We start from the raw sequence: 22,490 nt of genomic DNA on the forward strand, positions 1-22,490 counted from the left end.
TTTATTTATTTATATTGTCTTATTATTCTGGCTAGGACTTCCAATAATTTGTTGAATAAAACTGGTGAGAGTGGATATCCTTGTCATGTTCCTGATTTTACAGGAAATGCTTTCAGCTTTTCACCACTGAGTATGATGTTGGCTGTAGGTTTGTCATATATGGCTTTTATTATGTTAAGGTATGTTCCCTCTATTCTCATTTTGTTGAGAATTTTGGCCATAAATGGATGTTGAATTTTGTCAAAAGCTTTTTCACAAACTTGTGATAATCATATGACTTTTATTCTTCAGTTTGTTAATATGGTGTATCACATTGATTGAATTGTGGATGTTAAGCTATCCTTGCATCCCTGGGATAAATCCTTCTTGATCATGGTGTATGATCCTTTTAATATATTATTGAATTTGATTTGCTAATATTTTGTTGAGAATTTTTGCATCTATTTTCATCAGTGGTATTGGCCTGTAATTTTCTTTTTTTGTGTGGTGTCTTTGATCTTGGTATCAAGGTGATGCTGGTCTTATAGAATGGGTTCGGAAGTGTTCTGTCCTCTTCAATTTTGGAATAGTTTGAGAAGGTTTGGTGTTAACTCTTCTTTAAATGTTTGGTAGAATTCAACTTTGAAGCTGTCTGGTCTTGGACTTTTGTTTGTTGGTAATTTTTTAAAAATTAGATTCAATAATCGGTGTGTTCATATTTTCTATTTTTCCTTGATTTAGTCTTGGGAGATTATATTTTTCTAGGAATTTATCCACCTCCTTCTTTACTTTTTTTTTTTTTTTTTTGCAGTATGCAGGCCTCTCACTGTTGTGGTCTCTCCCGTTGCAGAGCACAGGCTCTGGACACGCAGGCTCAGCAGCCATGGCTCATGGGCCCAGCCACTCTGTGGTATGTGGGATCTGGCCGGACTGGGGCACGAACCCGTGTCCCCTGCATCTGCAGGTGGACTCTCAACCACTGCGCCACCAGGGAAGCCCTATCCACTTCTTATAGTTGCCCATTTTATTAGTGTATAATTGTTCATAGTAATCTCTTTTTTTAAAAAAAATTTATTTATTTATTTGGCTGCATCAGGTCTTAGTTGTGGCACGTGGGATCTTTGTTGCAGCATGTGAGATCTTTTGTTGCGGTGCATGGGCTCTTTGTTGCAGTGTGTGAGCTTCTCCCCAGCTGTGGCACATGGGCTCCAGGGCATGCGGGCTCAGTAGTTGCAGCGTGCAGGGTCTAGAGCGCATGGGCTTAGTTGTCCTGCGGCATATTGGATCTTAGTTCCCTGACTAGGGATCAAACCTGCGTCCCCTGCATTGGAAGGTGGATTCTTAACCACTGGACCACCAGGGAAGTCCCCATAGCAATCTCTTATCCTTTGTATTTCTGTGGTGTTGGCTGTAACTGATTTTATTTATTTGAGCTTCTCTCTTTTTTTCTTGATGAGTCTGGCTAAAAGTTTATCAAGTTTGTTTATCTTTTCAAAGAACCAACTCTCAGTTTCATTGATCTTTTCTATTGTTGTATTTATAAAGGCTCTATTTCATTTATCTTTCGCTCTGATCTTTATTATTTCTTTTCTTCTACTAACTTTGGGTTTTGTTTGTTCTTTTTCTAGTTCCTTTAAGTTAGATTGTTAATGTGAGATTTTTCATTTAATGTTTTGACATCATATTTTACATCTTTTTGTTTTGTGTATCCCTTAACTAATTATTGTGGAAATAGATGATTTAACTACTTTTGTCTTTTAACCTTCATACTGGCTTTGTAAGTGGTTGATCTACTTACTACCTTTACTGTAACTTCACCAATGAGATTTTCCTTTTCATTATTTTCATATTTCCAGTTGTAGTCTTTTCTTTTCTGCTTAGAGAAGCTTGTTTAGTGGTGGTGAACCCTTTTAGCTTTTGCTTACCTGTAAAATTCTTTTTTTAAAATTAATTCAGGGCTTCCGTGGTGGTGCAGTGGTTGAGAATCTGCCTGCCAATGCAGGGGACACGGGTTCGAGCCCTGGTCTGGGAAGATCCCACATGCTGCGGAGCAACTGGGCCCATGAGCCACAGCTACTGAGCCTGTGCGTCTGGAGCCTGTGCGTCTGGAGCCTGTGCTCTGCAACAAGAGAGGCCACAATAGTGAGAGGCCTGCACACCGCGATGAAGAGTGGTCCCCGCTCACCGCAACTAGAGAAAGTGCTCGCACAGAAACGAAGACCCAACACAGCCAAAAATAAATAAATTAATTTTAAAAAATTAATTCAATCACTGATAAGTGTTTATTGAGTACATATTATGTGTCAGACATTGTGTTGGGTGCTTGAAATAATGGTGCTAAGCTTGGAGATAATTATTGCTGTATCAGGCAAATTAGCTCCCTAGTATCTTTTTTTAAATTGAAGTATAGTTGGGAATTCCCTGGCAGCCCAGTGTTTAGAGCTCAGTGCTTTCACTGTGGTGGCTTGTGTTCAATCCCTGGTCGGGGGTACTTCCCTGGTGGTCCAGTGGTAAAGAATCTGCCTTACAATGCATGGATTCGGGTTCAATCCCTGGTTAGGGAACTAAGATCCCACATGCTGCAGGACAACTAAGCCCAGGCGCCACAACTACTGAGCTTGCATGCCTCAACTAGAGAGCCTGTGTGCCACAAACTACAGAGCCCACGTGCTCTGGAACCCGTGCGCCACAACTAGAGAGAAGCTCGTGCGCGCATCGCAACGAAAGATCTTGCATGCCTCAGATGAAGATCCTGCGTGCTACAACTAAGACCCGACACAGCCAAAAAAAAAAAAAAAAAAGAAATTGAACTATAGTTGATTTACAATTTTGTGTCAGCTTCAGCTGTACAGAAAAGTGATTTATATACACACACACACACACATATATGTATATTCAGATTCTTTTCCATTACAGGTTATTACAAGATATTGAATGTAGTTCACTGTGCTATACAGTAGGACCTTGTTGTTTATCTATTTTATATATAGTAGTGTGTATCTATTAATCCCAAACTCCTAATTCATCCCTTCCCCCCACCTCTTCCCTTTGGTAAGCATAAGTTTGTTCTCTATGTCTGTGAGTCTCGCATAAGTTTGTTCTCTATGTCTGTGAGTCTGTATTTGTTCTATAAACAAGTTTATTTGTATCATTTTTAGATTCCACATATAAGTGATATCATATGACTGACTTCATTTACTGACTGACTTCACTTAGTATGATAATCTCTAGGTCACTCCTTGAAGAGAACCTCTACAATTGTGATTATCCTCCCATTTGTGGGTTGCCCACCCAGGAGTGTGGGTCTGGACGGGACTGCATCTCCACCTCCATTCCTCCTACCCTCTCGTTGTCACTCCTTCTTATATCTTTAGTTGTGGAAAATCTTTCTTGCTAGTCTTCAGGTTGTTCTCATAAGTAGTTGCTCTGTAAGTAGTTGTAATTTTGATGTGTCTGTAGGAGGAGATGAGTTCAGGTCTTCCTACTCTGCCATCTTGGCCACACCCTTGAATATTTATATTTAGAACTTTATATCCAGTTTTCAGGAGGATTCTTGGCCTGAATTTATATTACCCTATACCTCAATTTCCTTTTACAGTATTTCCTAAGCTTCTCTGCTCACTAGAAGGTCAGTTCACAATGTAGTAGTTTTATTTTTCTACTGTGTTGACTTAATAGAGAGAAAGACTGGGAAAAGTGTTTTTGCTGGCGGGTTTAATACAGTTTAAAAATTACATATTTTGGGGGAATTTGCATGTATGCCAAGGTTTTCTTGTAATGATAAATAAGTAGGCATAGAAAAAAAATTGAGAAACTGGTTAAGAGGTTCACAAAAGGCGCTCGTTGACAGTATTCTGGAACTTAAAGACTCTTTCTGAATCTTTTTATGTGTTTATTAGTGTTCCTCATTATGGAGTTACTTCTTTTTATTAACAATCAGGTTTCCATGAAAATTTAATGTATTTTGCAGTTTCTCAGGCTCACAGCTATTGGAGCTAAAACCCATCATAGATAATGTGGAAGTATCAGTGCTTCCTTATGAGGTTTAATGCATGCATATTTTACTTGAGCATGGGCTGGAGGAGAGTATGGTCTACAGTCATTTAATCACTGAAGTTTGTAGTATGTGATATGGACAAAATTTTTATTGTTTGCAGGACTTGAAGGCTCCTCTGCATGTATTCAGTTTTGAAAAAAAAAAACAAAAACCTCACTGCTGTCTCCACATTTACTGCAGGCCAGTACTTGCTTGGTTGTGCCAGGAGATGCCTGAGTGATACCTAGAAGCTGGAGTCTGTGTATGTGCTTGGAGCCCTGAGGACAGGCAGAGGAACCTGCTGGAATAAGGTTGTTTTTCTCAACCCTGACGCACTTGCAGTCTCTGTCCAACCTCTCCCAGGAATGAGCCTAGTGAGGGAAGAGGTTGTGATCTGCAGGAGAGCAGGGAAAAATGCACGTGCGACAAATGTGGTCGGTATGGAAGGGGTATAACAAGAAGGTGGTTGGGTGGAGGGAAAGGGAAGGTTTTTGTTTTTTGTTTCACAAATATGTATGTGAATGGTGCCCTCTGCAGTTGTGCTGGACACAGCTTACATGGCTCTGTACACAGAGAGGCCTGATTAATGGGAGGTGCCGATACCTTCATAAGTGGGGAAGTGATACTGGGGATACAAAAGCAACAGGTGGCCACTGCAGTTTGAAATCCCAGTTGCTGGGTTCTGCCAGCTGAGGGGGTAAAAGCAAGGACAGGAAGCTTCAGCAGCCAGTGGCCACAGATAAATCTACAGCTGAGGACCTCTCATGGCCCCTCTATGCAGGACAGAAAGCTTCCTCTAGTCTCTTGAACTTCCACAAGGCAACAGACCAGCGTCTCCCTGGCCCAGAAGAATTAGCTGCATTTGGCTTCCTAGTGCAGATGAAACAGCTGGGTCCAACTCTTATGGGTCAGGGCCTGGCTGGAATTATATGCAAGGGTGGTTTGACCAGAAGCTTCTGCATTTCTGGCTAGCTCCCAGGTGATGCAGATGTGGAAGATGGGTCACACTTGGAATAGCAAGGTTCTAGTTCTTTGTGGCTTCTACTATGTTGCCATTCTGTTTTGTTGGTTTTTTTTTAATTGAAATATAGTTGATTTACAATGTTGTGTTAATTTCTGCTATACAGCAGAGTGATTCAGTTATACATATATATACATTCTTTTTTTTAATATTCTTTTCCATTATGGTTTATCACAGAATACTGAATATAGTTTTCCCTGTGCTATACAGTAGGACCTTGTTGTTTATCCATTCTCTATATAATAGTTTGCATCTGCTCACCCCAAATTCCCACTCCATCCCTCTCCCATTCCACTTCCCCCTTGGCAACCACAAGTCTGTTCTCTGGCTCTGTGAGTCTATTTCTATTTCATAGAATTTCATTTGTGTCATGTTTTAGATTCCACATATAAGTGATATCATATGGTATTTGTCTTTCTCTTTCTGATTTACTTCACTTAGTATGATAATCTCTGGTTCCATCCATATTGCTGCAAGTGGCATTATTTCATTCTTTCTTATGGCTGAGTAATATTCTATTGTATATATGTGTCATACCTTCTTTAACCATTTATCCGTCAGTGGACATTTAGGTTGTTTCCATGTCCTGGCTATTGTGAATAGTGCTGCTATGAATATAGAGGTGCTTGTATCTTTTTGAATTATATGTTTGTCCAGGTATATGCCCAGGAGTGGGATTGCTGGATCATATGGTGACTATTTTTAGTTTTTTAAGGAACTTCCATACTGTTCTCCATAGTGGCTGCACCAACTCAACATTCCCACCAACAGTGTAGGAGGATTCCCTTTTCTCTACACCCTCTCTAGCGTTTGTTTGTAGACTTTTTGATGATGGCCATTCTGACTGATGTGAGGTGATACCTCATTATAGTTTTGATTTGCATTTCTCTAACATTGATAATTAGCAGTGTGGAGCATCTTTTCATGTACCTGTTGGCCATCTGTATTGTCTTCTTTGGAGAAATATCCTCATACTTTTCTATAGCTTTTATTTCATCTCTATTTTTTGATCAATGCCTCTCTTCCCTCTCAACTATAAGCTCTATGAAGGCAGGAATAGTGGCGATTTTGCTCATGCTGTCTCCCGAGCATGTGGTCCCTGTGTGGGGTAAGTGGTCCATGTCAGATCCCTTACTTAGAATTTGGTGTTGCACTTTGCACAACACCTTGCACTTTACCACACTACTTCTAGGCCATCCTCTATTACTTCTTTGGTTAGCCGAGTCCTGGTTGCATGGGGAGTATACGTAAGTGAAATCTACAGAAGATCGCAGACCTCAGCCCTCTTACCATTTCTCTGAACATGTACAGCAACCCATTTCCTCTGTTTATTGGAGATAATGCCTTGTTTATTGCATTAATATTGTGTATTTTCCCTCTTGAGAAAGTTTGCTCCCCAAAGGCAGGGACCTTATTTGTCCTATCCCCAGGCCTGTGATAGACAGATTGAGTTTTGTCTCCTCATTGCCATCAAGGCCTGAAAGTCTGGGTCATCCTGAGGCTGCTGCTCCATGCAGATGGGTCATTAATGTTATATAGCTAATAGGAAGTTTCAAATGATGGGGAGTCAAGAAGAGGCTCATAGGGAGGGAGTATAGAGAGGAGCCTGCTGTCTGGCTCTGAGCACTGACTGCTGGCTTTGCTTCTCATTAGCCGTGTAATCGTGAGCAAAGTACTCAACCTCTCTGCATCTTGTTTTCCTGTAAAACAAAGATGATAATACTACTTAACTCTTAGAGTTATTGTGAGGATTCAGTGAGACTGTTGATGTAAAGCATGCCTTGCACAGTGCCTGATGAGTGGTCAGTGCTCAATAAATATTACCTGTGGTCAGTGTCATTAAACCTGTTATGTTGCTCTGTCTACTTGCTGGCAAGTATACGTGTGCCAGTTTTCAGTTTGAAGATCACAGCTAGATCTTTCTCATAGTATTGTGTTATTTGGGGAAACCTCATATTTGGCCATGAAATAAATGTAGAGGCTAGCAGTTCTGGCCATATGAAGTTTTCTGAAAACATTGGTGAACAACAACCCAGGATTCAGCACAAAAAAGTAAATGCTCGTTGATGTTAAATACAAAGGAATATAAGTCAGAAAACAAACGCATCTATCATACTGGAATATTTAAATGCCTCTCATAAACACTTAAGATTCTCATTAGTCCAACATCAGAAAAATGATAAATATTAATATTTGTCATCAAAGGAAAGCTTAGAAATCAAAGCAGAGTAAACAACTGTTGTATTTCAAGGATTACATAATACTGAATGAATTTTAATTCAATATCTCCTAAACTCTATTTTTAAGATTTCTCTATACGACAGTTTATTTTTATCCAGTACACAAACTAGGAAAGATGTGCATTTAGTCAGAAAAGATTCAAGGGATTTGCTGATTCAAAGACCTGGGCTCTGTTGTGTTTTGTGTCTGTAAAAGAGACCCACATGTGCCTGAGCCAACCTCCTTCTCCATTGATCTCCATCTATTTTAGGAGAATCATACTGGAAATTGGCTCCGGGTAGATTATGAAAGGGCACTGGGTGCTTTCTGCCTTTGCTGTGGATTCTTTCCCCCAAGCTTCTCTATTCTTCCCAGTTCTGAATGTGCCCGGAAGCATGTACAGCATCCCCCAGGGTCAGGAGGGAGCAGAGGGAGAGATGACAGGCTGGCACCATCACCCTGCAGCTGTCAGGCTCTCCCTTCCTTCTTTCAGCATCTGAGATGGCTGACTCAGTGTGAGAGGGCCTCACCATGTCACCACAAGAATGCAGTCCTGGGAGTCGAGAGACCTGGGTTTTAGTTCTGGCTCTTTCACTGCCTTATGAATGTCCTGTCTTCTCTCTGGGCCTCCCTTTCCACATCTGTCAAGTGAGGGACTTGGATCTGATAATTCTGAAGTCATGTGCTCTCCAACATGCTATGACCAAGTGGAGAGCTTCAGGGATCTGATAAGCCTTTCCCCTTACCCTCTGCACAAGGGCATTTGCCTGGCGAGGCAGGCTTCAGGGCCAAACAGACCTATATCTTGCCTTAGCTAATTTAGTTAAGTACTCAGTTTTCTCATCCACTAAATGGGAATAGTAGAAGGTTGTTGTAAGCACAGGAGATGATGTTTGGAAAGCATCCAATGCTGTTTGACACATCACAGGGATTTAATGATGCTGCCATTTTGTTATTATTATTATGTTATTATTTTGTTACTGTTATATATTATGTTTATATCTTGACTCAGTATTTTTCTGTCTCTTTGTGATTCAGTTTCCTTTTCTAAAAAATGGACATAATAAGAGAATGGAGATAATAAGAGAATCTACCTTAGGATTAAATGAGATAATACATGAAAGTACATGGGGTGCTTCCTGGTATATAATAAGCACCAAATACACACTAGCAATGATTTCAGCTATCATTTTCTCTTTTTCTAATTAGTCACAATACCTTAAATAAAGTAAAGAACTAGATAAGACAAGGTGACTGAGAGCAGTTACCATCTCTAATACACATGCTGAAGCAGACTTCCCAGTTGTCTAAAAGACCCAACATTTTCCCTAAGCATCTCATTTATCATAGGGAACAGTAAATAAATAATGTCAAATCTATAATTGAAAGTCAAATATCTGTATCCAACATGAGTTCTTAAACCTGGATGCTGGAGTCTCTTTAACATCAAATGTTCCATGTATATATATATAGGAAACAAAAACACTAATTGGAAAAGATATCTGCATCCCTGTTTTCATAGCAGTATTATTTATAATAGCCAAGACTTAAGTGTCCATTGATGGATAAGTGGTTAAAGAAATTTTGGTATTTATACATACAATGGAATATTATTCAGCCATAAAAAATGAGGAAAATCTACCGTTTGTGACAACATGGATGGACCTTGAAGGCATGCTAAGTGAAATAAGTCAGACAGAGAAAGATAAGTACTATATGATGTCACTTATATGTGGAATGTGTAAAAAAAAAAAAAAGCATCCCCCCCCCCCCCCCCGCTGCAAACCTACACCACTCATAGGAAAAGATCAGATTTGTGGTTATCAAAAGGTACAAACTTCAATTATACGATAAATAGGTATTAGGGTTGTAATGTACAACATGATGATTATAGTTAGCACAGCTGTATGGTATATGGGAAAGTTGTTAAGAGAGTAGATACTAAGAGTTCTCATCACAAGGAGAAATTTGTCTTTTCTTTTTATTGTATCTTTATGAGATGATGTTAACTAAACCTATTTATGGTGTTAACTAAATGGTGTTAGATGGTGTTAACTAAACCTATTTATGGTAATCATTTCACAATATATGTAAATCAAACCATCATGCTGTACACCTTAAATTTATACAGTGATGTATGTCAATTATTTCTCAATAAAACTGGGGAAAATGCAATATAGCTACAGTGGAGAAATGGAAAAATAGAGGACAACTAAAACAGTGGGACATGGATACTTCTGGGGATGACAAGGGGAAAGTAGGAAGAAATGAGGCAAGAGATTTTTTTTCTTAAAGCCTATGTGTTGCCATTTGATTTAAGCTATTATATATTTTACCTTATAATAAGTAAAATTTATTTTGCTAAAAGTAAAAAAAGAGAAGAATCTAGTGTTCCAGGTCCATGCTGTATCTCCACATACGGAAGAGATACATAAGTTAGAAGAGACCTTATTTTTTATCAGGTTACTATGGGCCAGGCACTAAACTAAGACCTTTGTGGGGATTCTCTCATTTCATCCTCACAGCAACTCCAGGGGGTAGATACTCTTATTATCCCTGTTTACAGATGAGAAAACTGAAACACAGAGAGGTTAAGTATGTGCTTAAGGACACCCAGCTGGCAAGTGGTGGTGCTGGGATACGGATGCATGTTATATGACATGGGAGAGAGCTTAAGCTCTACTAGCTGATGTCCTCAGCTGGTCAAGAAGTCAAACCTGCTTTGTGGCTACTCTTTCTGTTTTAATGAAGTCTGATGGATCAAGACAAGGATGTAAATGGACTTGCTTTTTACCAGTGACATAACAAATTAACATTATTCGTATTGTTTCCAAGATCATTCCATTTCATGTAAGGGAATGAATTTCAATATGGAATAGACTTATTTAAGGAAACATCAATATTTTTCTCAAATTGGCAGCATCAAAACTATATTTATGGAATTAAAACATATTGCATTTATATAATGCAAATTCACTTGGAAACAAGATTTCTTTATCTTTTTCTGTAACTTAGCTTGCAGCTGTTGGCATCAGTCTATTTTTAAAACACAAAAATAAATTGTTTCTTGTTAACTCCAGTGGATCTGCAGGCAGATAGTAGACAGAGTTGCTGTCCATGAGCATCTTGGTTAGAGGGCCCAGATTATTCTATGAGAAGGTGCTATTTGGAAAAAAAACCCTTTTCTTACCAACTGCATAAGAAAATTCATTTTAGAAAATAAAAAAAGACAAAAATGCTCAAAAAATAAAGTAACATTAACATTTCATCCCCTCATTATAGCACTATCAATATTTCAATGTAGGGATTTCCCTGGTGGTCCAGTTGTTAACACTGTGCTCCCAATGCAGGGGGCCCAGGTTTGATCCCTGGTTGGGGAACTAGATCCTGCATGCCAACCTAGAAGTGTGCAGGCTGCAACTAAGAAGTCTGCATGCTGCAACTAAGAGTCTGTGTGCCACAGCTAAGACCTGGTGCAGACAAAATAAATAAAATAAATAAATATTAAAAAAATATTTCAATGTATACCCTTTCCATCCTTTTTTATTGCATATGTAAGTTCTAAGTTCTGTTAGCTTTCTAAATTGGGATCACACTTTATATGTAGTTTTGTTACCTTTTTTTTTACTCATCAGGGTATTGTGGTGTGCATTTTCCCATGTCATTAATGATTGCAAAGTACTCTATTAGAACCTGCAACCTATCCTAACTGTTTTTTTTTAATTTTTAAATTTAAATTTTAATTTTTGGCTGCGGTGGGTCTTCGTTATTGCACACGGGCTTTCTTTAGCTGCGGTGAGCAGGGGCTAATCATTGTTGCAGTGTGTGGGCTTCTCATTGCGGTAGCTTCTCTTGTTGAGGAGCACGGGCTCTAGGCGTGTGGGCTTCAGTAGTTGTGGCTCGTGGGCTCTAGAGCGCAAGCTCAGTAGTTGTGGTGCATGGGCTTAGTTGCTCTGCGGCATGTGGGATCTTCCCGGACCAGGGCTCGAACCCGTGTTCCCTGAATTGTCAGGCGGATTCTTAACCACTGTGCCACCATGGAAGCCCCTCTCCTAATTGTTTAACATTAGGCTTCCCCCACCTCTACTTCCGGTATATGTTAGCGAAGAATATTTGCATATACGCAAATATATGCATATAATTACATATATGCAATATTTGCATATAATTACATCCACTGTTCTTTTCTTAGGATACATTCTCAGAAGTGGAAATGCTGGGTTATATGGTAAGCTGTAGGAGTAACTATCTAGTTTTTCTTCACTGCAGGCAGTGCTCCCCTGCGCCCCTAGAATCTCCACTAACAGCTTCTCCTGGGCTCTGTTTCCCAGGAGCTTCAGAGAAGAGACTATGGAGCAGGAAGGTGGTGGGGCAGTTAACAACATCCGTTTTCAGGTTCTACTCATGGACCAAAATAAACATGTTGGGTTGGCAGTACCAGCCTTAACATATCCTCTATTATTTGATATTTAACTGTCAGCTCAGAATGCTTTCAGCTGCACATAATAGAAAACTTGACTTATGGTGGCTTTAAAAAATAGGGGATTATTTCTCCCACATAATGAGAAATTTAGTGGGCTTCCCTGGTGGCGCAGTGGTTGAGAGTCCACCTGCCGATGCAGGGGACACGGGTTCGTGCCCTGGGCCGGGAAGATCCCACATGCCGCGGAGCAGCTAGGCCCGTGAGCCATGGCTGCTGAGCCTGCGTGTCTGGAGCCTGTGCTCCACAACGGGAGAGGCCACAACAGTGAGAGGCCTGCGTACCGCAAAAAAAAAAAAAAAAAAGAAAAAAAAAAAAGAAAGAAATTTAGAAATGCGTGGTGGCTGTGGCTTTAGTTCAGCTCAGAGATGTCAAGGAGAGTGTGTCTACAGTGTTCTTGGCCTTTTCTTAATGGTCACAGGATGGCTGCGGCTGAAGCAGGCATCATACTTGTGTTCAGGGAGTCAGGTTGGGGTGTGAGAACACAGATGAAATAGACACAGTTTTGACCCTGGGAGTTGTTAACCTGATTTTAAAAAGTGGTGCTTTTTTCTCTTATTGCAGAAGTAATATATGTTCATTATAGAAAATATATTTCAATGATAATCTTACCACCCAGAGGTAATCACTGCTCTCATTTTGGTGTTTATCCTTTTAGTTTAGTTATAAATGCACAAAAAAGTGGGATTTTTGATTTATGTACTGCCCCATAACTGGCTTTTTAAATCAGCATCCATCTCACTGCCTAGCACCTGGTAGATGGTTTAAAGATTTTACTGGAAATTTAATGAATAATTAAAAAAATACACTATGAATATTATCTTTTTGTATCTCTGAGTAGTCTTTAGAGTATATATTTTATAGTATAATTTTCAATAGCTGCATATCCCTCAATTGTTTGAATGTTTCATGATTTATTTGACTCAATCTCTGTTATTTTACATGTAGTTTTATAAAAAATTTACTGACAAATAATACTGCATTGAACATCTGTGTGTGTGTGTGTGTGTGTGTGTGTGTGTACACAAATCTTATTTCCTTAAATTCCTTTCATAAGTGGAATCACTGGGCCCAACGAAATGCCAATTTTACAGTCCTTGATTTATGTCATCAAATTGCCCTCTTCAAATGTACCATTTTACTTACCACCAGCAATGTGAGTTGTTATAACCTTGTTTTAGTTTTTTTTTTTTTAGTTTTTAATTTAATTTAATTTAATTTTTTTTGTGGTATGCGGGCCTCTCACTGTTGTGGCCTCTCCTGTTGCAGAGCACAGGCTCCAGACACGCAGGCTCAGCGGCCATGGCTCACAGGCCCAGCTGCTCCGCGGCATGTGGGATCCTCCCAGACCGGGGCACGAACCCGTGTCCCCTGCATTGGCAGGCGGACTCTCAATCACTGCGCCACCAGGGAAGCCCTAGTTTTTTATTTTTAATAGACATTTTTTTGAGTTGGTAATATATTTGTCTGATTCAAAAATCAAGACAATGCAAAAGGCATAAAGTGGAGTTTTACTCCTGTTCCTGTCCCCATACTCCCATCTCTGCCCCAATTTCCCTTAGGGTAGCCACTTTTACTAGGTTCGTTTGCATCTTTTCAGTATTTTTAATGCACACAGGCAAATATGTATATAAATTATTTCCCTTCCTTTCTTACACAAAAAGTAACACACGATACACACTGTTCTGTATTCTTGCCTTATTTGGTTAGGCTGCTGTATAATGTTCCATTATGTGAATATTCTGTAGTTTTATTCATCTAGTCTCCTGTCTAGCTTTATTTGAGACCTATGTCTTTTCAGCAAAACCAGGCCCAAGTGAACTATGTTATTCTGGCCCTGCAGCTACACCACAAATAGGACTAGGAAGCTATATCTTAACTTCCTAGACCTACTGCCTGGCCTGCTGCACATTTTGACTTAGCCTCCCAGGGTGTAGTTGGCAGTGTCTGAAATATACTGAATCCAAGAAGGGAGAGAATTGCACAGGTAGGTTTATCCCCTTTGAAGACTCACTGGCTTGTCTTTTTTCCCTAGCTGTGATTGTGAGATATTTTCATGTTTTAGTTTGGGTAAAGAGTAACCCCCTCCATTCTCATCCAAGGGATGGTGGCTCCCATAGGAAATTATGTCTTATTTTTTAAGGAATTCATTGTCACAGAGTGCCAGGTGTATCGTATGCTCCCTCAAGAGGCTCTGGGGAAGAATCCTTCCTTGCCTCTTCCAGCTTCTGATGGCTCCAAGCATCCTTTGGCTTGTGGCTCCATAATAATTTACTTCACTTGGCTTTCTCTGTATCTTCTCCTCTTCTTTCTCAAATCTCTATCTGTCTTTCTCTTATAAGGACATGTCATTGTTCTTAGGGCCCAACCAGATAATCCAGGATGACCTCAAATCAAGATTCTTAACTTAATTCCTTCTGCAAAGACCCTTTTTCTGAATAAGGTAACACTTGCAGGCTCCAGGGATTTGATGCAGACATATCTTTGGGGGGCCACCATCCAGCCCACTACAAGCTTTGAGTCTAGCACTCTAATTCCAGAACCTGTGCTGTGCCCTGTTAGACCATATCCTGTGAAGTGCCACAGAGAAAGTCTGTTTTCTCTTCCACATGGTAGTAAAAGGCTAAGGCTTATTCGCTCAGTGTTGTATCTTCATCGCCTTGCACAGTGCCTTTTGCACAGGGGAGGTGCTCAATAAAATGAAATGGCTTTAATCACTGAATTTCCGTAGAATTTATGAAGGCAGTTTTCACGTCTCTTATTGCTTTTCTCCAGGCTGAATATTCCCCAGGTACTTCAGTTGTTCCTTATGTGAAGTTTGGAGCCCCCATCTTTCTGGTTGCCGTCCAGTAGGTACTTGCTAATTTGGCCAGTCCTCCTCTTAATATGCATTCCAGATTGAACTCTTGATAAGATTTAAGTAACAGGATAGAATGAGACTATTAATGCTCATGGTTTGTACACTATAATTCTTAAAGTAGCTCTAGGTTGTATTCATTTTAGAGTAGCTGCTAAGGTCATTTCTGGTAATAGCTAAAGACAAAAAAAAAAAAAAAAGAAAGAAAGAAACGAAAAGAAAACTCTGCCATACTAGTAGTCCTACTTAGTCATTGAGTTTTTAGGACCAAATACAGCCTCAGTTATGCTAATGCAAATTTGATCGATTTTGGATTCTTGGGATGGATTTTGAATTTGGAAAGAAAATGGTCCAAACGTCACATTCTGGGGTTTAGTAGAAAAGGCAAGCATACTCATTAATAAATCCAGTTTTCTCTCTCCATTCCATTTGTTGAATCCATGGAAAAAAGTTGTATGTTTTAAGAGACCTGAGTGATGATCCAATACAATTTTCTGCAAGAATGAATCAGGATTTTCATGACAAAACATTAGAGAAGAGAACGTTTTTCTTCTTAACTTCTACCTGCTGTGGCCTGAAGTTGGTAGAGTTTTTTTTTTAATTTTTTTTTATCACATTTACCAACTGCTTATGTTAATTTTCATGTACTTATACCCTGAACAAATTTATGCTCTTGGTGTTGTGTGTGCTGCAAGTTTCACTGCTGTCAAAACATGTTTTTAAAAATAACCCATGGGTTTTAACCAGTACAGTCAAGACAAATTAGGTTTTTTAAGAAGTAAAATCCACCTTAATATTTAGATCAGCAAGATGCTGTTATGACTGACTTTTGGCTTTATGTGGTAAGATAGGACCGAGGCACACTAGAGGCATACTAATGCTTTAAAATTTTTTCTTTCAGTCAATTAATTTTTTAAACTAGGGGTTAAAACAAGGAAAAGATAATAACTCCCAGGGGTGGACTCCATGTCTTCATTTACTCCATTATACCTTCTGCATCTTGAATCCTGGTTTCTTTGAAAAGAAACATTTTGCAGAGAAAGCCCTCTGCTTGGAACTCCTCTCCCTCACTCCTTACCTGGCTACTATTTCTACCTGAGGCTATAGCTTAAATGTCTCTTCTGCAAGGAAACTTATTCTGACCAATAAGACTAGTAGTTCTTATAAGCCCCCTTGTACTTCATTTGCAGTCTTCATTACATCAGTTTCAATCACCTTGCTAATATTTGTCTTTTACTCCCGTCTGTAAACTCTATGAGGCAGGGCTGTGTCTGTTTTCAACGGTCTCCCTAGATCAGTGTTTGGCCCATAGTAGATGCTTAGTAAGTTTTTGTTGACTGATTGGTCAGAGGCTGCAAAAGTCACTTAAGGGCTAATTTTAACAATATTTTCATGTCTCTGTGTGTGTGTATATATATACTAAGCTAATAGCAATGAGCTCCTCTTTCTTTTTTTTGGGGGGGGTGGGTACCACTGCATCAAATTACTGAAGTAGAAATAGAAAAAACAGTTGACATTCTGTTTTAAAGTGACTATGGATTTGACCCACTTCTACTCTAGTAATGTCATCATGATTGTATCTCATTGCTGTGGGTTCTTGGAGACTGACAGGCAGAACAAGTTGCTTCAGCTCACGGTCCTCATCTGTCATACAGAACAGCTTGCAGAATCTTATTATGTGAATGAAATATGGAGAGAGAGATATTTTTCTTCCTGGGCTATCAGGGTAATTGAAAGTAACCGTATCAGGGCACAGGGGGAGAATGCAGGAAAATAGACTGCTTTTGTGAAGGGCAACTCATCGGCTCTCAGAACTGCAGGTATCTAGCCTCCCAGGGCAAAGTGTTTCCTTTTATCAAAAGGCCTGAGATTCAACATTCTTTCAGTAAGGAAAATGCCTTGGTTCACGTTACCACCCCTCAGCTGCCTGATGAGATGCCACCACCATGGTGCCTTTGGAGGTGTATCCCACCAGATGCAGGGCATGAGCTTGGTGTGTTCTTTAGCCAGGGAAGAAAACCATTTTAGTATGCCAGATCAATAAAGTGTAGTAGGAAATTGGAAGTGTGCTATGAAAAGTCATTAACCAGAGAAATTCTACTGTTCCTGAGTTTTGGATCAGAAGAAATAATAACACTTGACTGCTTTTCTAGTTTATATTTTACAAACTTGGCCCTGGTGCAACGGAATATCAGATAATACTGTATCAGTGACACTTTGCCTTCTAAATTGTTGGTCCTGTACATATAAATTGAGCTTTATAGAATAGTTTTAGTCCACAGGAAGCTTTTTACGTAACACTGGTCGAAAGCACTAATGTGGTGACGCAAAGCAAGGTACAGTTCAGCAGTCATTCAAGTCATGACTTTGTTATATTTTGAGATAGCTTTAAAATCACTTAGTCGAACAAAACTCTAAAGTACTGTAACTGCCAGGTTGCTTTATCTAATTTATGAAACGGAGGCAAAGGAAATCAACAATAACCCTCCATTTACCATTATTAGATTAGCTATTACTGAAACTGCAGAAAGTATATAAACCTTTACTTTGTGTTCACTTGAATTTGGTTATTAAGCTTTGATGGAACTTTCATTTAACCAAATGCCTTTGTTTACAACAATAAGCATGTTAAATCTTTTGTGTTCTGAATTTGATATGAGCATTTTAGTACATGCCTCCTGCAAAGGCATGTTAAAGTTACAGATTCTATTCATTTGTGTTCTGTCAAACATTATCAATTCAATCTAGTTAGGGTCTTGTTTTTCTTCCTGACTTCAAGAAATGTATCTTTTTGCTATAAGGCTTCTACTTTTTCAAGAATATAACCAGGCATTAACAAACATGAAACTACTTCTCAGAGCAGCTTCATAAAAATTGATTTTTCAAAATTAAATAAGCATCTGGTGGGCTGAAAATGCTTTATACCTGATATTTAAAAGATATTTTGACTATTGCCAAAAGAAATCAATTTCTTCATGCTGTCTCCCTTGCAGATGCCGTCATATGCCACTGGGTTGTGTAGAGCACAGGCTCTGGAGGGAGGCAGGCTTGGCATTGCACCTCACCTCTACCACTTACCTGCCTGTGACCTTGGACTTCACCTCTTAGGGAAATCAGTTAACTCTAATTGCCCTCTCCGCAGTGTGTAATTGGGTTCACAATAGTACTTATCTCATAGTGTTTGTTATACATGAGGGGTTGCATGTAAAGAACTCAAAAACCTGATTGTTATTATAACTTGTGTTTGTGTGTCTGTGTGTGTGTCCATACTCTACATACATGTTATCGACTTGACTGAAAATTTACTGATTTTAAATCTGGTTATAATAATGGAAATGCTGTTATCCTTTCAGGACTTAATGTTCTAGTATCATGACCATATCTAGAAGTGACATGGAGCATAGTTATCATTTTGGATCTATTCAGAGCCGTTGCTTGAAAACAAGTCACTGGGAAGGTGGCTATTTCAATTGCTAAGATTGGAACCAAATCCATATTCCAAAGAAGTCTTTACTTGAAAAGTGGAACTTTATTTCAGTTCTTTTAAATTGATGTACAAGCTGAGATAAAGAGCCTTTTAAATATGTGAAATAGAAATACATGGCCTTTCCAATAAGAAGGGCTCCTGTTGACAATTTGCTGTTGGTTTTTCACTGACTTTATCTGTTTCTCACATCTTTTAAGCTTCTAACTACCTTGTTCTCTCTACATTTTCCATCTTCATCTCTGTCCTTTATATCCACATTTTTGGGGTAGTGTAGATGGGTTTGGAGAAATCCACACTGTGTCACCCAGCATCCTTTAGACCAGTGATCCATACAGGAGTGATAGGAGTTCAGGCTAGGAGATCTGGTCTTTGATATTGGTTTTCAGCAAATTTACACAGTTCTTATGGGGATGGAATTTTTCTCCTCATGTGTACCATCTTCTGTCTGCTTGAATAATGAGTCATAGAAAAATGAAAACTTCTTTAACTATGAAAGTTTCAGCAAGAAAAAAATGTTAGGCCTTTGGTGTTAGTATAATGCAAAATAAGATGGCATTTAAAAAGTCTCTTCTTCAGCATCATATTGACAGTGCCCCTCACTTAAGTCAGGGATTGGGGACTTACTGAGATACACCATCTGGCAGAATACGGAAGGCCAGTCTTGTGCCAACTGAAAAAGCTGCATCAGTTCCAACTCTTGTGTACTTTGCACATTATTGGATGTCTTGCAAAACGTTTATCACTTTTTAATTAGGAAGGACTAAGGGATTTTAGTACCCCAAAGAAAATGTCAGCAGCCCAAAGATAGAAAAATTATCCAGTGGATCACAAGGGGCAGTAGGTGTTTCACTTTGAGCTTGCACAGAAGCAAGGACAGTTTCATACTAGGATCTTTGTTGGGGGGCATGTATCCTTGGTCTATCTGAGCAGAACTGGGGTCCTGGTCTTTCTATTATTCTGACAGTTTCCCCAGCTTGTTTCTCTTGCAGCATGGCCAGGCCTTGAAAGCACATGCCAAGAGATCAACTCTGTTCTGCTTCTTGGCCTATCATGTAAACTGTGGCCTGTCATGTTCATTAAAATGAAAATTTGTCGAATGGAATTTGCCTGACTGGCGGAATAGTTTAAATGTCAGATGTTGTTAGGCCTGGATATAAATATTATGTTTCTATTGTTAATTAATTGCAGCGCCTCAGTACCAGTGATCCAAAATCCAATTTAGTCTGCAATAGGCCTGTGGATAAGGGCCAGAGACAATGAATGCAGAGGGAAAAAATGTATTCAGAGTTTCCATTGTATCTGTCAATGTCCTCGTAGAAAAATAGCAAATTTTGGTGTGTCACTAGTTTAAGAAGGGCAAAACAAGACAGAATTAAGACTCATTGTCTTTTGAAACCTCTCAAATGTTACTTACTGTTGCATCTATTCCACTGCTAGCCCTGAGTGTGTCCCAGCATCAGAATTCCCAAAAGGTGCCGCTCTGTCCCCTTTCTGTGACTCCCCCCCACCCACTGTTTCCATCTCTTGAGTCTGTTGTTATGTTCCCCGCTCATTTCAGACCTGTAGAACTGAGGTGTCTAGCCCCATAATCCTGCTCAATTCTCTTTGCAGTGTTCATTTTCCTCTCTTCCACTTACCATCAACCCTTCCTTTCTCTTTCTTTTTGTCCTTTGTATTGGTCCCCAGGCTCAACAGCCTGTCTGTCAAGTCTGCCACTGTTTGTTAAGATCATTTTGCTTCCAAATTGAGCTGGTAGCTGAATATCACTCGGAATATCGCTGCTAGAACTGTCTGCATTACAAAGAGGAGCAGAAATCTTGCTGCTGGGGCCCAGACCTCAAAACTGACTGTTGTTGCAAAGCCGTGAGCCAGCAGGCATTTGTGGCTGCCATTCTCAACCAATATTTTGTTGAGTACTTGCTGTGAGCATGGCATCTGACCCAGCCACCTCTCTGGGTTCCAAAGGCAAGTGGGTGTGCCAGGCGGAGGAGGACTAATTAAGACTTTGGAAGGCAGGACTAATGTGGTCCAATGGTCAGGGACCCTCATTTAATTCCTGGCATCCTGGTCCCTGCCAACCTCGTTCTGCCCCTGTGATTATCCCAGCTGAGAAGCAGGGAACGGAAGGTGAACTTTGGTTTGCTCTGAGTTTCCCTGTCCAGCAGTGTCTATCAGATTAAAAATGAGAGGGAAGGAGGCCAGAGAATCTTCCAGATGGAGAGTTTAGAGGAGCGCACAACCAGACTCCCTCTCGGCAGTGACATCACTGGGCCATTCAAGCACTGGGCCAGGAGCCTGCTGCCTGACCCTGTAGTGGAGTGGAGTGGGGGCTGGCAGAACAGCCACCCTTGGCTTAGGGTGGAAGCAGATTCAAACCAGGCACATGCAGGCCACATGGTAGAGGTAAAGCATTTACCCTGAGGACTGGCAGTCTGTTTGGAGGTGGGGCGCTTCATTCTGGACTCCTCTTAAGGGCGAGTTCCCCAAGTTACGTAGACAACTGCAGAAACCAAATAGGGAATTGGTGTTCTCCAGCCTCTCTGTTTCTTCCTTTAGAATGAATCAGCTGTGAAAGAAAGGTGACCTTAGATAGGCTGGAGGCAGCAGTAACCGCAGTAGCCCTACATCCTTGGATGGACGCACATGTGGACAGCAGTTCCAGGCAGCAGGGGCTTGGTGAGGACACAATGCACTGACACTCACTTGCCACACCTCGTGGTAGCACAATTTTTTTTTTTTTTTTTTTGCGGTATGCGGGCCTCTCACTGTTGTAGCCTCTCCCATTGTGGAGCACAGGCTCCGGATGCGCAGGCTCAGCGGCCATGGCTCACGGGCCCAGCCGCTCCGCGGCATATGGGATCCTCCCGGACCAGGGCACGAACCTGTATCCCCTGCATCGGCAGGCGGACTCTCAACCACTGCGCCACCAGGGAGGCCCCAGCACAATTTTTAAACTAGATTCTGTGTTCATTGAAAAGTATCCATATGGATACTCCAGGAACAGGGTTTTGCTCAAACAAGAACTGTTTTTTAGACTAAGGTGATCTGAGGTCTATGAAATTCTGGAATGATAACGAAATGAGGCTAAACACTGAATATCTGGCTTAACCTTACTTAAAAATTGATTATTTTAATGTTACATCCATACCACCTCAGTTTCTCTCTGAGATGAACCTCTTTGTCTCAAATTCAGGTTATTAGAGTTTGGGGAGGGTTTATGCTATTGGGAGCAGACTGTTTGACTTGAAATGTCATCTCATTCTAAGAAAACATACTAGGGCCACGTTAGGGCATCCCTGTGTAAATGTCGCGTTGTCAGAGTGTCTCCTCCTAGGATTAGACTAGCCACGGTACTTCCAGCCCTGTCTTACGGTCAGACAAAGCCACTGACTTCCCCCACAGCCAGGGTGCCAACCTGGCCAGGGTCATGCTCCCCGAGATTTCATGGAATTTGATTTGTCTCTAACTCTCTGCATGTTAAGATGTTAATTATTGGTTGACTGGTATTCTGCTCCTCAGATGTCACCTAATGATTTTCCAGGGCTCATGCTACATTGGCAAATTTATTTTTCCAATGCCTGGCAAATATTACAGCATTGAACAGGTGTGGTGAGGATGAGTTGTGTTATATTTGTGTGTGTCTCAGGCCACAGAAGTGTAGACATCTGTAGAGAGATATCTTTTTATCTTAAAAAAGCCTAGAGTACAAATTAAGAAAATGAGAAAGAAAGAACAAAAATAAAAGTTAATCTCAAGTAAAGAATTTTCAATGTTTTCAATAATAACACAAACATAATATCCCTTTAAGCAAATTTCCTTGGGTGTATGTTGACACTGTCTTAGAGGATGTAGATTCAACAAGGAGCAAGAAAGGTGTGGTCTGAATCACCACACCTATAAGAGGTTCTTTTATAGACGTTCGATGCTTTCGTTTGAAATAAAAATGAGGTGCTGGCCAAAAAAAAAAAAATGTGGTCTGTATCTTTCTTGAACTTAGGGTCTGTTGAAAAGACTTTCATTTACATTTTGACAATATTGATCAGTTATCCATGTGAATAACAACTCTAAACCCCTCAACTCTAAATACATCAGTTTCACAAATTCTGAAAATTACTCTTTAAGATATACAGGCATATAAACTGAAATAAAATTTCTGGGAATACATCTGAGAAGTCTCAGGTTTGGGGGATCTTTTCTGTTGTTTGTTGTGAGGGTTTAAATCAGTCTGCAGATTCTCAAATAATTTCATGTGTTTAAAATATTCATTTATCATCACGTAGTTTAACCAAGGCTATGTTTTCCAGCTGCCTGTTTTTCACCAATATGTAGAAAAAGGTTTAAGAATCTTCTCTTAGTTGAAAATTGGCTATCATTTGAAAGAATGTTGCAATAATTCATCTGGAGCAACAG

At 40.0% G+C, this 22,490-nt stretch overlaps 1 protein-coding gene across 16 annotated transcripts in view; it reads left to right on the forward strand.

Moving 5' to 3' along the window:
- Window positions 1–22,490, forward strand: part of FHIT (fragile histidine triad diadenosine triphosphatase) — a 1,470,392-nt gene that overhangs the window by 17,227 nt on the left and 1,430,675 nt on the right. For 6 of the 16 annotated variants that reach the window (XM_081246013.1, XM_081246024.1, XM_081246021.1 and 3 more), the window contains exons 2-3: window positions 4,217–4,326; window positions 20,637–20,756. The exons of 4 other annotated variants lie outside the window; for them this stretch is intronic. The gene's annotated coding sequence lies outside the window, so the exon portion shown is untranslated. Of the gene's footprint in view, window positions 1–4,216; window positions 4,327–20,527; window positions 20,757–22,490 lie in introns of those variants that run through there. 6 more of the 16 variants (XM_081246015.1, XM_081246016.1, XM_081246020.1 and 3 more) reach the window with 3 other exon arrangements.

Source organism: Mesoplodon bidens (assembly GCF_964165515.1).
Source record: "Mesoplodon bidens genome assembly, chromosome: 10".
Taxonomy (NCBI): Eukaryota; Metazoa; Chordata; class Mammalia; order Artiodactyla; family Ziphiidae; genus Mesoplodon; species Mesoplodon bidens.